The 13,530-nt window shown below is 45.3% G+C and overlaps 1 gene segment (V, D, J or C); it reads right to left on the reverse strand.

Moving 5' to 3' along the window:
• LOC115456968 overlaps nt 1-10,477 on the reverse strand; it is a 63,825-nt gene extending 53,348 nt beyond the window's left edge.
• Between the last annotated feature and the right edge of the window lie 3,053 nt (nt 10,478-13,530).

Genomic DNA, 13,530 nt, shown 5'->3' on the forward strand with positions numbered 1-13,530 from the left:
AATCCACCTGCTTTATACCAAGGAGTCACTCAAGGACCAGGACCCTTTTCTCTTCCTTCCCCACTTTCTCCCTCTGCCTCTCTCTTTCCTTTCTTAAAACTTCCTTTATAAAACCTTGTCAATGTCCACTATACTATCCTACAAAAATTTAGGAAGAAGATGGTAGAAGGTTATCCCTCATCCCTTCATGCCTCATACATGAGAAACATGTCATTCCTGTGCGGCAGAAGTGAGTAATGTCAATCATGTGGGGTCACCACATTTCATTTTAAAGTCTTTTTAATTCTTAATTGTCCATGACTGAGCCAGACAGAGAGTTGTTTCCACTAACAAACATCCCTGGTTTCTCTGAATTTCTTAGTGACACATAATCCATTTGTCACTTTAACATGTATTTCTCCTTTGAGTGTATGAGAAAAAAGTCTGTACCTAGGGGCAGTGATCCTTTCATCAGTGTATCTGTTATAACCAGTTTTCTATGAGAACAGTATCTCTCTGGAGAAAGGCTGGAGCCTCTTGTGTTTTCTCCAATTCATCTCCCACTGGTTCATATTTACATACATGTGAAGGGGGTTTATAATCTCTTTTCTTCCTATCACTAGGGATCTCGCTCTGTGTGTTCTCCCCTGCACTGTTTCTGTAAAGGTGCTTCCTCTGTCTCTATCATTGTGGCTCCCTGTATAACCACAGCAAGTTACAGCTTTACAAAAACTCTACAGGAAGGCAGGAGAAGCAGAGCAGTCTGGCAGGGACTGGCATTACTACTTATCATTTCTATAGTGCTACTAGATGTACGCAGCGCTGTACACTTGAACATGAAGAGACAGTCCCTGCTCGACAGAGTTTACAATCTAATTAGGACAGACAAACAGGACAAACAAGAGATAAGAGACTATTAAAGTGAGGATGATAAAATAAGGGCTCTGAACAAGTGAATAAGGGTTAGGAGTTAAAAGCAGCATCAAAAAGGTGGGCTTTTAGCTTAGATTTGAAGACGGCCAGAGATGGAGCTTGACATACCGGCTCAGGAAGTCTATTCCAGGCATATGGTGCAGCAAGATAAAAGGAATGGAGTCTGGAGTCAGCGGTGGAGGCAGGGCTGCCAAGAGGGGGGGGGGGGGGACAGGCGGGACAAAAGTCCCCGGGCCCGGGCCCGGGCCTCTGGAGGGGGCCCTGCACCTCCGCAGTCAGGCTCGCCTGCCGTCGCTCCCGAACTAACTAACCTTAAACGCCTCCTTCCTTTCCTTTCACCACCTTTGCGGCAAGCAGCAGCAGGGCAGGCCACTCCTTCCTTCCGTGTCCCGCCCTCATCTGACGTAACATCCGTGAGGGTGGAGCACGGAAGGAAGGAGAGGTCTGCCCTGCTGCTGCTTGCCGCGAAGGTGGTGAAAGGAAAGGAAGGAGGTGTTTAAGGTTAGTTCAGGGCCCGGTAGCGGGTGGAGGGGGGGCCCGGCGACCTCGGGTGGAGGGGGGCCCGGTGGCGACGACGACGGCGTCCTTGGGTGGGGTGGGTGGGGGTGGTGGGGCCCGGGGGCGGCCTTGTCCCGGGCCCGGCTCTGGCTCTCGGCAGCCCTGGGTGGAGGAGAAGGAGAAGGGTGCAGATAAACTACCCTGGATAGACTGCAGGAGGGACATTCCTCTCCCAGTGGGCTGTTCAAACTCTGAAGTCTGCAATGGCATAGAATTCACCAAGCTGGCATGTTGCATGTATGCTACCTCTCTTGGTCACAATGTCTGGCTACATCTGATTCAACAGATCTGATTAGCCAGTTTGGTAGCTTCCAGCATATGCAGAAGATAGTAACGTAGTAAATGCTGGCAGATAAAAGAGGTGTATGCTCCATCCAGTCTGCCCATTATGGTCTCAGCGCAGTCACATTCATTATCAATACATGTTTAAACCAGCAATCCATTGATATTGAAAAGTACATATTTTACGCATTAATTTCAACCTTAAAATGGCTTCCCCTTCCCTACTGGGAGACGCAGCACTCACATTCATAGCCTATGATATGAATGTGATATCAAATACCTATTCTTGATCCTGATCTGTCTTTTTCCCATTGTCAGGATACAGACTTAAAAAATCTGCCTGACTGATCTTAGTTTCCAACTACCAGGTGTCTAAGCATCTCTCCTGCCCATCATAACACATCATTAGCCATGATGAGGCTATTAAAGTTTTGTTTTGATACCATACACGTTCTATTTAGAGATCCTCTATATTTATCCTATGTGTTTTTAATTCTGTCACTGTTTTTGTCTCCGCCACCTCCACCGGGAGGGTATTCCAGGCACCCGCCCATGAAAAAGTATTTCCTGATGTTACACCTAACTCTACCACCCTGCAACCTCAATTCATGTCCTCTAGTTCTACTGCTTCCTCATCTCTGGAAAAGATTTGATTGTATATTAATGCCTTTCAAGTATTTAAATGACTATCCAGCTTATAATCGAAAGTGATCGCCGGCCATCTTCCGACACAAATCGGGAGATGGCCGGTGATTTCTTAAAAGTGGCGAAATCGGTATAATCGAAAACGGCATTTTTGACAGCATCGCCGCTTTCTCGTTGCTTCGCCGGCAAAAGTTCAAGGGGGCGTGTCGGTAGATTAGCGAAGGTGGGACATGGGCGGGCATGGGCATGGCTACCAGATGGCCAGCTTTTGCCAATAATCGAAAAAAAAAAGCGGCGTTAAGCAGTATTTCGCCGGATTTACTTGGTCCTTTTATTTTCACGACCAAGCCTCAAAAAGGTGCCCCAACTGACCAGATGACCACTGGAAGGAATCGGGGATGACCTCCCCATACTCCCCCAGTGGTCACCAACCCCCTCCCACACTAAAACAATAAAACTAAAAACCTTTTTTGCCAGCCTGTATGCCAGCCTCAAATGCTGTACCCACCTCCATGACAGCAGAATGTGTTGTATCCTCCGACAGCCTTTCCCTGGTTGCGATGTGGCTCTCGGGTGAGTGTGACACCTTTTCTGTTAGGTGCCCTGCAGAGTCACATTAGCAATGCATTGTGGTGGGTGTAGGGTACTGGGCTCTACTCCCATGGTGCTTTTCCCCCCTGCCAACTGGGTCAGAGTGTGCCCTGTTTTGTTTCCTGTTGTAGTCCATGCGGTAGTGGCCATTTTTGTAAGTCAGTTTTAGTTCCCTTTCCTGTGTTACCCACGTTAGAGAACGTAGTTCTTACCTTGAATGGTGCTGAAAGAGGGCGTTGTACACCATTGTGCCAGCTCTGACCTACTGCTAATCTTAGTACCAGGGGACTCTTTGCCAGTGGGGCACAACCTCTGATCTGCAATTAACTGTGAGTAAACGTGGTTATTTCAAGAAAGGACTTTTTCAGAGAGATTAGTCTTCAGGTGTGAACTGGTGTGCCAAAGTTATACAGCAGCAATAAGTCCTAGAGGCTGTATGCAGGTCCCTGGAGCAATTTTAGTGGGTGCAGTACATTTGTGGGTAGTGGGTTTGGGGGGGGGGGGGTTGGGGGCTCAGCTCCCAAAGTAAGGGAGCTGTGCACGTGGGAGCTTTTCTGAAGTCCACCGCAGTGACCCCTAGGGTGGCTGGTTGGTGTCCTGGCATGTCAGGGGGGCCAGTGCACAAAAAATGCTGGCTCCTCCCATGTCTAAATGCCTTGAATTTGGCCGGGGTTTGAGATGGCTGACATAACTTTCCATTATCGCTGAAAAACAAACCCGGCCATCTCAAACCCGGTGAACTCCACAGCATTTGGCCGGGCTAAACCATATTATCGACAAAAAAGATGGCCGGCCATCTTTTTCGATAATACGGTTCTGGCCAGCTGTAGCGCCGCCGCCAACATAGATCGCCGGCGACGTTCGATTATGCCTCTCTATATCATTTCTCCCTTGTCTCTCCTTTCCTCTAGGGGAAACATATTCAGGGTTTCAAGTCTCTTTTCATATGTTTTTTGAAACCAACCCTATACAATTTTTGTTGCCGTCCTCTGAACCACTATGTCTTTGGTGAGATACAGCCTCCAAACCTGTGCACAATACTCATCAATGATTTGTACAGAGGTATTAAGACCTCATAAGTACATAAATATTGCCATACTGGGAAAGACCAAAGGTCTATCAAGCCCAGCATCCTGTTTCCAACAGTGGCCAATTCAGGTCACAAATACCTGGCAAGATCCCAAAAAAGTACAAAACATTTTATACTGCATATCCCAGAAATAGTGGATTTTCCCCTAGTCCATTTAATAATGGCCTATGGACTTTTCCTTTAGGAAGCTGTCCAAACCTTTTTAAAACTTTTTTAAAGACTTTTTTAAACTCCGCTAAGCTATCCTCCTTTCTTCTGCAATTTATGCCTGTTTCTACATAGCCTACCATTCTTTTGGTTTTGACTACTGTTTCATCACATTGTTTTACCACCTGGAGATCCTCAGACACCATCACTCCAAGGTCTCCCTCCTGGTCTGTGAATATCAGCCTTTACCCCTAATTCATACAGCTTACCAAGTACATCATCAAATATTTTACACCATCATGGATCCTCAGAAGCTTAGCAGAGATTGGGTGGCAGCACTGGTGGTTGGGAGGCGGGGCTAGTGCTGGGCAGACTTTTACGGTCTGTGCCCTGAAAATGGCAGGGACAAATCAAGGTCAGGTATACTTATCAAGTAGTACATATGAGTTTATCTTGTTGGGCAGACTGGATGGACCGTACAGGTCTTCCTTTGCTGTCATTTACTATGTTACTATCATGTGTAGCTGTACATATAGTGAAAATGAGTGTATATTTTTTTCTATGTGTGATGGAGAGCCCATGAGAAAGTGGACACTGTTTTCTTATTTTTAGGTAGTCCCTCAGGGGAGGGTGATTGTCTTCCATGTGTGTTCTCTGTGTGGGTCTGAAGATGGCAGATGAGGCTGATCCAGTATTAACAGACTGTACCTTGGGTGCCAGTTAATTGCTGAATGGGGTGGGTGGTTCTGTGTTGCTGATTCAGTCTGGGCTGTTTTCTGTGACGTGTGTATTTTGGATAATGTATGTGTGTGTGGAAGGAGGGAGGATATTTCTGGACTGTAATCTGATTTACTTTTGTAGACTATTTAACATATTCCTGGAGATTCTAATTGTGAAATAATTTTGCTTATAGAGGCCATATGGTAATGCCTATGTTCCTCTGGAGTTTACTTTGCTAAAAAGATTGCCTATGGCTGTATTTATCTTTTTGTTGCTTTTAATAAAGTCCTTCCATAAAAAAAAAAAGAATCTTTTCCCCCAAAGCTGTGCAAAATATACTGGAAAATTAAACCTTTATTTCTCGGGGGGGGGGGGGGGGGGGCTTGGTCTGCACTGTGTGATGGGAAAGCTCTGTGTCTGTGAGACTGACTGGATGTGTGTAGGTGTCTGTTTCAGTTTTGTATGAAGGCAAACAAGAGATAGGTACCTGTTTCCCTGAAAGTAAGACATCCTCCGAAAATAAGACCTAGTAGAGGTTTTCCTGAATTGCTAGATATAAGACCTCCCCCGAAAGTAAGACCTAGCAAATTTTTGTTTGAAAGCAGGGCCGCCGAGAGCCGGACAAGGCCGCCCCCAGGCCACCCCCCCACCCGAGGTCGCCGGTCCCCCCCTCCACCCACCCTCCATCGCTCCCGGAACTAACCTTAAACGCCTCCTTTCACCTTCGCAGCAAGCAGCAGCAGTGCAGATCTCTCCTTCCTTCCGTGCCCCGCCCTCACGGACGTTACGTCAGGCGAGGGCGGGACACGGAAGGAAGGAGTGGCCTGCCCTGCTGCTGCTTGCTGCAAAGGTGAAAGGAGGTGTTCCGGGAGCGACGGAGAGCGGGCGGGCCAACCCTGATCCAACCCCGATGTTTCCCCGAAAAATAAGACAGCCCCTGAAAATAAGACCTAGCGCATTTTTGGGGGCAAAAATTAATATAAGACAGTGTCTTATTTTCGGGGAAACACGGTATCACCAAACAGAAAAAAAAATCTTGAAAAAATATCATGTAAGTCTGTTGCATCATCATTTGAAACAAAGTTGCACAATCATTGTATGAAAAATGCAAACAAAGAAATGACCTGGATTATTGCCATTAGTTTGCGTTTGCATTTGTTTGTTTCCTCTGCAAATAGTAGGCCCTATTTGCAGAGGAAACAACACATATTGGTGTCCTTCGGGGTCTCGCTGACTGTGCAGAATCACACACTAAACACCCCACTAGTTCTTGACAAATAGACCCCACCATAACATATAAGCACATCTCTCTTTAGTTCCTTATGTGCATCTCTGCACATCGGGCAACAAGTTTTCTTCATTTGTCTTGGCTGTGATGGCTTCCATCTCCTCCCAGGTAGTGCCATGACAGTTTGGACTCATGTTTTCAATTGGTCATCTCTGATAATTTGAATAAGAATATAAGTGTTGCCATATTGGGTCAGATCAATGGTCCATCTAGCCCAGTATTCTGCTTCCAGCAGTGGCCATTCCAGGTCACAAGTACCTGGCAGAAACCCAAATAACAGCAACATTCCATGCTACCAAACCCAGGGCAAGCTGAGGCTTCCCCCACGTCTATATCAATAGTGGACTATGGACTTTTCCTCCAGGACCTTCCTCAACCTTTTTTAAACCCAGATGTGCTAACTGCTGTCACCCCATCTGCCAGCAGTGATTTCCAAAGTTTAACTATTCTTTGCATGAAAAAAATATTTCCTCCTATTTGTTTTAAAATTATTTCCATGTAATTTCATTGAGTGTCCCCTAGTCTTTGTACTTTTTGAAAGAGTGAAAAATCGATTCCTTGAATTAAAAAAAAAAAAGTATCTTGCTTGAATTAAAGCTAATAAACTCATTCTAAACCCCTTTAAGTCATAGATGTTGTGGCTGTCTTATCAGAAGTCTTCTACTCCTTTCTGTCCAATTATTCATGCCACCTCAATTCTGGTCAAAAAGACTGTTCTTTCTTTAAGAATGCTCTTGGATGATTCTCAAATTGTTAAAAAAGTACTTGTTATGCTCTTCAGATGATTAAATCCTTCAGACCCTTCCTAGATGACAAGGCTCTGAAGACACTCTTACATGTGATCTTTCAGAATCTCTTGGATTACTGCAACTCCCTCATTGCCAGTCTACCCCTTTAGTCCCTCAAACGCCTTCAACTGGGTCAGAACATTGCAGTTAAGTTACTCTATAAGGGCAAAGATATCTGATCACGTTACCCCCCCCCCCCCTTGAAGGGTCAGCATTGGTTGCCGGCTAATTATAGGATTCAATTCAAACTCCTAGTTATTATTATTTGTTACATTTGTTTCCCACATTTACCCACCTTTTGCAGGCTCAATGTGGCTTACATTTTACCGTTAACGGTGTTAGCTGATTCCGGTCTGAACAAATACATGGTATGAATGAATACAAAGTGATATTGTGGTAGAATGGGGTGCATGTATGGTCTGCCGTTAGTGCTTTCTGGAAATTTAGGTGGTCGAGCATAGTTTTTACTGCTTTTGGTAGTGCGTTCCATAGTTGTGCGCTTAAATAGGAAAAGTTGGGTGCATAGGTGAATTTGTATTTGAGTTCTTTGCTGCTTGGGTAGTGGAGGTTTAGGTATGATCGTGTAGATTTTGTGGTGTTTCTGGTTGGTAGGTCGATGAGGTCTGTCATGTATCCCGGTGCCTTGCCGTAAATAAGTTTACGTAAATAGTTCTTGTACATCTGACTTCTTACTTAGGACTGCCTTGCTGTTTGTCCTCTTTGACTAATCCATACTCTCCTGTTCATTCCCTGTGGTCATCAAATGGAAATCTACTTATGGTTCCCTCATTCACTAAGGGCCCTGTTTACTAAGCCGCGTTATAGGTGCGTTAATATCTTTATCTTGCGTTAACCATGTACGCACATTAACTGTGTACTCACCTACAATAGCTCTATAGGCACCTATATGGTTAGTGCGCATGCTAATTGTAGGTGCATTAAAAACGCTAACACGCCTTAGTAAACAGGGCCCTAAGATTTGGTTTGATAGCTTGCGTGCTATGGCTTTTTTGCCTGTTGCTCTGACTCCGTGGGATTCCCTACTGTGGAGCTTCACTCCAAATCCTCAGAGACAAAATTTAAGTCAATATTAAGTCAATATTAAAGACCTGATGGACTTTTTGGTGTTGTTCAGCGGGTCATCCTATTCCTTATTTTTCCCGCTTTTCCGATCCTTTCTTATCCCTTTCCCCTATTGTGTGCAGCTGTTTTATGGTTTCCTACTCCAAGGAAATTATTGTTGTGCTATTCACTGTTGTATTATCCCTGTCTTTGTATTTTACCTTGTTCTATCCCATCTCTGTTTTAGAGACTGTAAACCTCTTTGAAGCATTTGTAATGTAGTGATATATCACATTTTGAAATAAAAATCTAATATAATAATTTGCTCCTCCAACATTCCAATGTGTCTCACTGGGATCGTAACCACCTGCTGACATCACTCCTCCAACGTTCTCCTCAAACGTTCCAATGTGTGTCACTGGGATTGTAACCACCTGCTGATGCCACTCCTCCAATGTTCTCCGTCCCCCCTCCCTCTCAGTTCCATGGGACCCTGGAACTGGGAGGGAGGGACGGAGGGACAGAGGGAGGGGGGATCCTGGAAATGGGAGGGAGAGAGGGGGACACTGGAACTCGGAGGGGGGAGGGAGGGAGGGGGGCCTGGAACTCGGAGGGAGGTGGAGGGGGCAGGGGAGAGATGCTGCACATGGATGGATGGAGGGGGCAGGGCACAGAGAACATTGCCTGCATATGGATGAATGCAGGGGAGAGAGCATAATGCATGGGAGGGAGGGGACCCTGAAACTCGGAGGGAGGCATGGAGGGGACAACCCTGGAACTCAGAGGCAGGGAGGGGATGACCCTGGAACTCAGAGGCAGGGAGGGAAGGAAGGAGGGGACGACCCTGGAAATCGGAGGGAGGGAGGGGGACAACAACCCTGGAACTCGGAGGGAGGGGGGACGACCCTGGAACTCAGAGGGCGGGAGGGAGGGGGGGGCCCTGGCACACACTCTCATGCTCACACACACACACTCTCTCTCTCACAGACACACTCGCACCCAGTCTCACTCTCCCTCTGTCACACACACACACACTCGCACATTCACTCTCTCTCTCTCACACAGTCACTCTCACACACACTCTCTCAAACATACACACTCTGAGGAAAACCTTGCTAGCGCCCCTTTCATTTGTGTCAGAAATGGGCCTTTTTTACTAGTAAATAAATATTTTGCACAATACACAGCACTACATGTCACACTGTATTTTCTTTCTCTGGAGTTGCATTTTATGTAGAGTCTGGCTTCTTGGGGGTTCACTTTCATTTCAGAAGTTCTTAAAACCATAATAGTGTATTTTAAGAATATGGTTGAAGAAAATTTGATTTTAATACTTTATATTTGACTGTACATCTGAGGTATGCCTAGTTATATTGCTGTAATCCTCCTTGAACCTTTAAGATATGGGTGGAATATAAATATTTGTATTTTTGTTTACATATTTTTACTTTGTGGTTACTTATTCTGTACTTGGTGAGGGCCTATATGTGTTCTGCATATGTGAAAGAGACCAGGGGAGGGAGGGAGGGAGGGAGACTAATGTACAGGGGTGCAGAAGATCTGAACTCTGTGTGTGTGTGTGTAGAAGACCTGAAGTAAGTGTGTGTGTGTGAGAGAGAAGTGTGTGAGATTAGTGTACAGGGGTACAGTGGATCCCCCACACAGTGTCTCTCGCAGCACACAGGTAAAGCCCTTCATCCGTCTCATTCACGTTGGTCAGTTCTAGGTGCACAGCCTGGTTGCTGAGCCTCTGGGATTGAACCACTCCTTTCAGCTCTAGGGGCACCTCCTCCGCCTTATCAGTAGTGTAAGTATAGAAGGTCCCGAGGAGTTTCAGCTCGGTCCCGTTCTGACCCGGTCCTGGCAGTTGTCGATACCAAAAGAAATTGTAGTTCTGTTGGTTCACAGAGCAGTTCATGCTCAGAGTTCCCCCTGCTCTAATGCTGGCGATGGGGGTCGGGACCTGGGACATAATAACTTCCACCTGGGGATGTCCGGCTGCAAGAGGAGAGAAAAAGGGGGGGGGGGGGGGGAGAAACACCATCAATACCCCGAGGTAAGCACTGAGAAAAGAGGGAAACAGGACACCCAGGAATAACCCCCTCAGCAACAGAGACAATCACAGTCTGAGGAAAAGACAAAAACAAGGGAGAAGAGCAGGATCTACCTGGGGGGGGGGGGGGGGAGCAGGGAGGGAAAGAGGAGAGGGGCAGTCACGTAACACAACTGCTGATGGTGCCCTGGGACCCCAGAAGGAGGAGCAGAAGTGGGGCTCAAGTGTCTCTGGTCCCTCCCTTCTACCTATTCCCGAGACACTCACCTGGGAGCAGGAGCAGGAGGACAGCGAGGCTGAGGGGTCCTGACATCTCTTCAGGGCTCTTTATTCACATGGGGTGGTGGTGAGACTGGGGAACTGCTCTAGTGTGTCTGTGTGCCAGGGGGTGGGCTGGGGGAGGGGTGTGTATTTGTCTTTCTTTATTTGACAGGATGCTGTTTAGTCCTGCTGCTTTTCTGCCCCCTCCTCAATGCTTCCAATCACAATGACTCTGTCTTTCTGCTTGTGTCTCGAGTCTCCCTCAATGTGTTTTAGTGCCCTTTCAGTTCCTCCCTACTTGTGCCTTTCTCTATCTCTGTACAGTTGTTTCTTACTACCCACTCTGTGTCTCTCTCAGTCTCCCTCTGTGTGTGTTCCTCTTCTGCCACTCACTGCCCTCCTCTAATTCTTTCTGCCTGTCTCTTAGAAACCTTTCTGTCTCTCTTTGCCTATCTTTCAATGTATCCCCACCACTCAGTGTCTTGCCTTCCTTTCTTCTCTGTCAGTGCTCTTGACCTGCCTGGCTGTCTGTCTGTCTGTCTCTCTCCTGTCACTGACTTCTTTCCTCTTTGTCTCTTTCTTTCCTTTTCTCCCCTCTCTGACAGTTTGTGGCTTTTGAGGCAGCAGCACCTGCTCTGTCTCCCTGACTAAAAATATCCAACCTACACCCTCCACCTGACCCAGTTGCTGGGGAAGGAGGGTAAGAGGGCTGGGGAATGGTAGTTCTTGTCTTGTGCCTGGGTTTAATTCTTCTAAATGCTTCTATCTGTTTTATGTCTTGCATAAAACCGCTTTGCTGCTACTGGGAAACAGGATATGTCAAATAAATGAACCACAAACATTTGACAGCTAAAAAGAGAAACAGGTGTCAGAGAAGGGAGAAGCAACCCAGAGAAGGCTAAATGTGAAAGGGGGAGGGAGGTAGACCCAGTCTTCTCTAGCCCCCTTTCTCTAGATCAGATCCAGCATAAGCTTTGTAACCCTACTCTTCCAGCCCCTGAGCACCAGGAGCTCTACACCCCAATACACACATTATCTTACTGGAGAGGCAAAACTCTCTCCGCACCAATTATCCATAATTTAAAATGTATAAAACCTCCTGCCCTGGTCACAGATTGTTCAAGACGAAGTACACAACATAAAATGTAAAATACAATAATAAAAACGCACTATCAGAAGACCTCATCTCTGAAACACTTAAAAAATATGCCAAATCCCACTGCAAATTAGACGTATGCCCAAACAACCTCATGAAATCAGCTCCTCAACAATTCATAACAGACCTAACGAATCACACAAACTTCATGCTACAGAACGGACTGATCCCAAAAGAAAAAGGAAAAATTTTACTCACGCCTATACCCAAAGACACAAAGAAAAGCGCAAGAGAAATAACCAACTACAGACCAGTAGCATCCATACCACTAACAACCAAAATAACGGAAGGAATGGTAACTAAACAACTTACCAACTATTTAAACAAACACTCAATATTGCATGATGCCCAATCAGGTTTCCGATCAAACCACAGCACAGAAACAGTATTAATTACCCTCATGACTAAATTTAAACAAATGATTGTAACTGGTAACAATATACTCCTCCTACAATTTGACATGTCGAGTGCCTTCGACATGGTTGACCACGGAGTCCTATTACACATACTTGAATACTTTGGCATTGGAGGAAATGTCCTAAACTGGTTCAAAGGATTCCTAACCAAGCGTTCATACCAAGTCACATCAAATTCAACCACGTCTGCCGCATGGACACCTGAATGTGGAGTACCGCAAGGATTACCTCTCTCACCAACCATCTTCAACTTAATGATGATCCCCTTGGCAAAAATCCTATCAAACCATAACCTCAACCCACATATATACACCGATGATGTAACAATATACATCCCTTTCAAACAAGACATCAAGGAAAGCTTCAACGAAATTAACCAAAGCCTATACATCATAAACACCTGGGCAGACGCATTTCATCTGAAACTGAATGCAGAAAAGACTCAATGCCTGATACTCACTTCCCAGTACAACACGAAGGAATTTACCGCTTTAAATACACCAAAACTAAACCTCCCAATCTCAGAAACGTTAAAAATCCTTGGAGTTACTATCGATCGCCACCTAACACTCGAAACCCACGCAAACAACACAACCAAAAAGATGTTCTATGGCATGTGGAAACTGAAAAGATTAAGATCATTCTTCCCAAGATCCGTTTTTCGCAGCTTAGTGCAATCCCTCATACTCAGTCATCTGGATTACTGCAACTCGCTGTAAGCAGGCTGCAAAGAGCAAATCCTGAGGAAGCTTCAGACAGCCCAGAATACAGCAGCCAGACTCATCTTTGGAAAACCAAAATATGAAAGTGCAAAACCCTTACGAGAGAAGTTACACTGGCTCCCACTTAAGGAACGCATTACTTTTAAAGTGTGCACATTAGTCCACAAAATTATCCACGGCGAAGCCCCAGCATACATGACTGAGTTAATTGACTTACCACCCAGAAACGCCAAAAGATCATCACGAACCTTCCTCAACCTACACTTCCCTAACTGCAAGGGCCTGAAATACAAGACGCTACACGCGTCAACCTTTTCCTACATGAGCACGCAATACTGGAACACACTTCCGCGCAACCTGAAAACGATTCACGAACAAACCAACTTCCGCAAATTACTGAAAACACATCTTTTTGATAAAATCTACGGAAAGAATCAAAACATATAAAATCCACACTCACTGCTCCATTATACATCAACACATCCACCTAAGAATTCTCAATCCTGAAATCACACCACACTCATACCTTTAACCAAAGAAGATGTATACCATAGGCTATCCGTTGTTTATATGCTATATATTGTCCTCAGAATCTCTAGTTTGTCGTTGTTCTCCTTTCAATGTTTCTATATTCTTTTCCATTGATATATTCCTTAACGATACTTTGATTTGATTTGTTTTGTATAACTCTTCACAATGTAATCCATAACCGAATTGGAACAAAATGTAATTTCCATTATTCATAATGTATTGTAAGCCACTTTGAGCCCGCAAAAAGGTGGGAAAATGTGGGATACAAATGCAATAAATAAATAAATAAATAAAATATTGCATGTTCA

The sequence above is a fragment of the Microcaecilia unicolor genome, chromosome 1, assembly GCF_901765095.1.
Source record: "Microcaecilia unicolor chromosome 1, aMicUni1.1, whole genome shotgun sequence".
Taxonomy (NCBI): domain Eukaryota; kingdom Metazoa; phylum Chordata; class Amphibia; order Gymnophiona; family Siphonopidae; genus Microcaecilia; species Microcaecilia unicolor.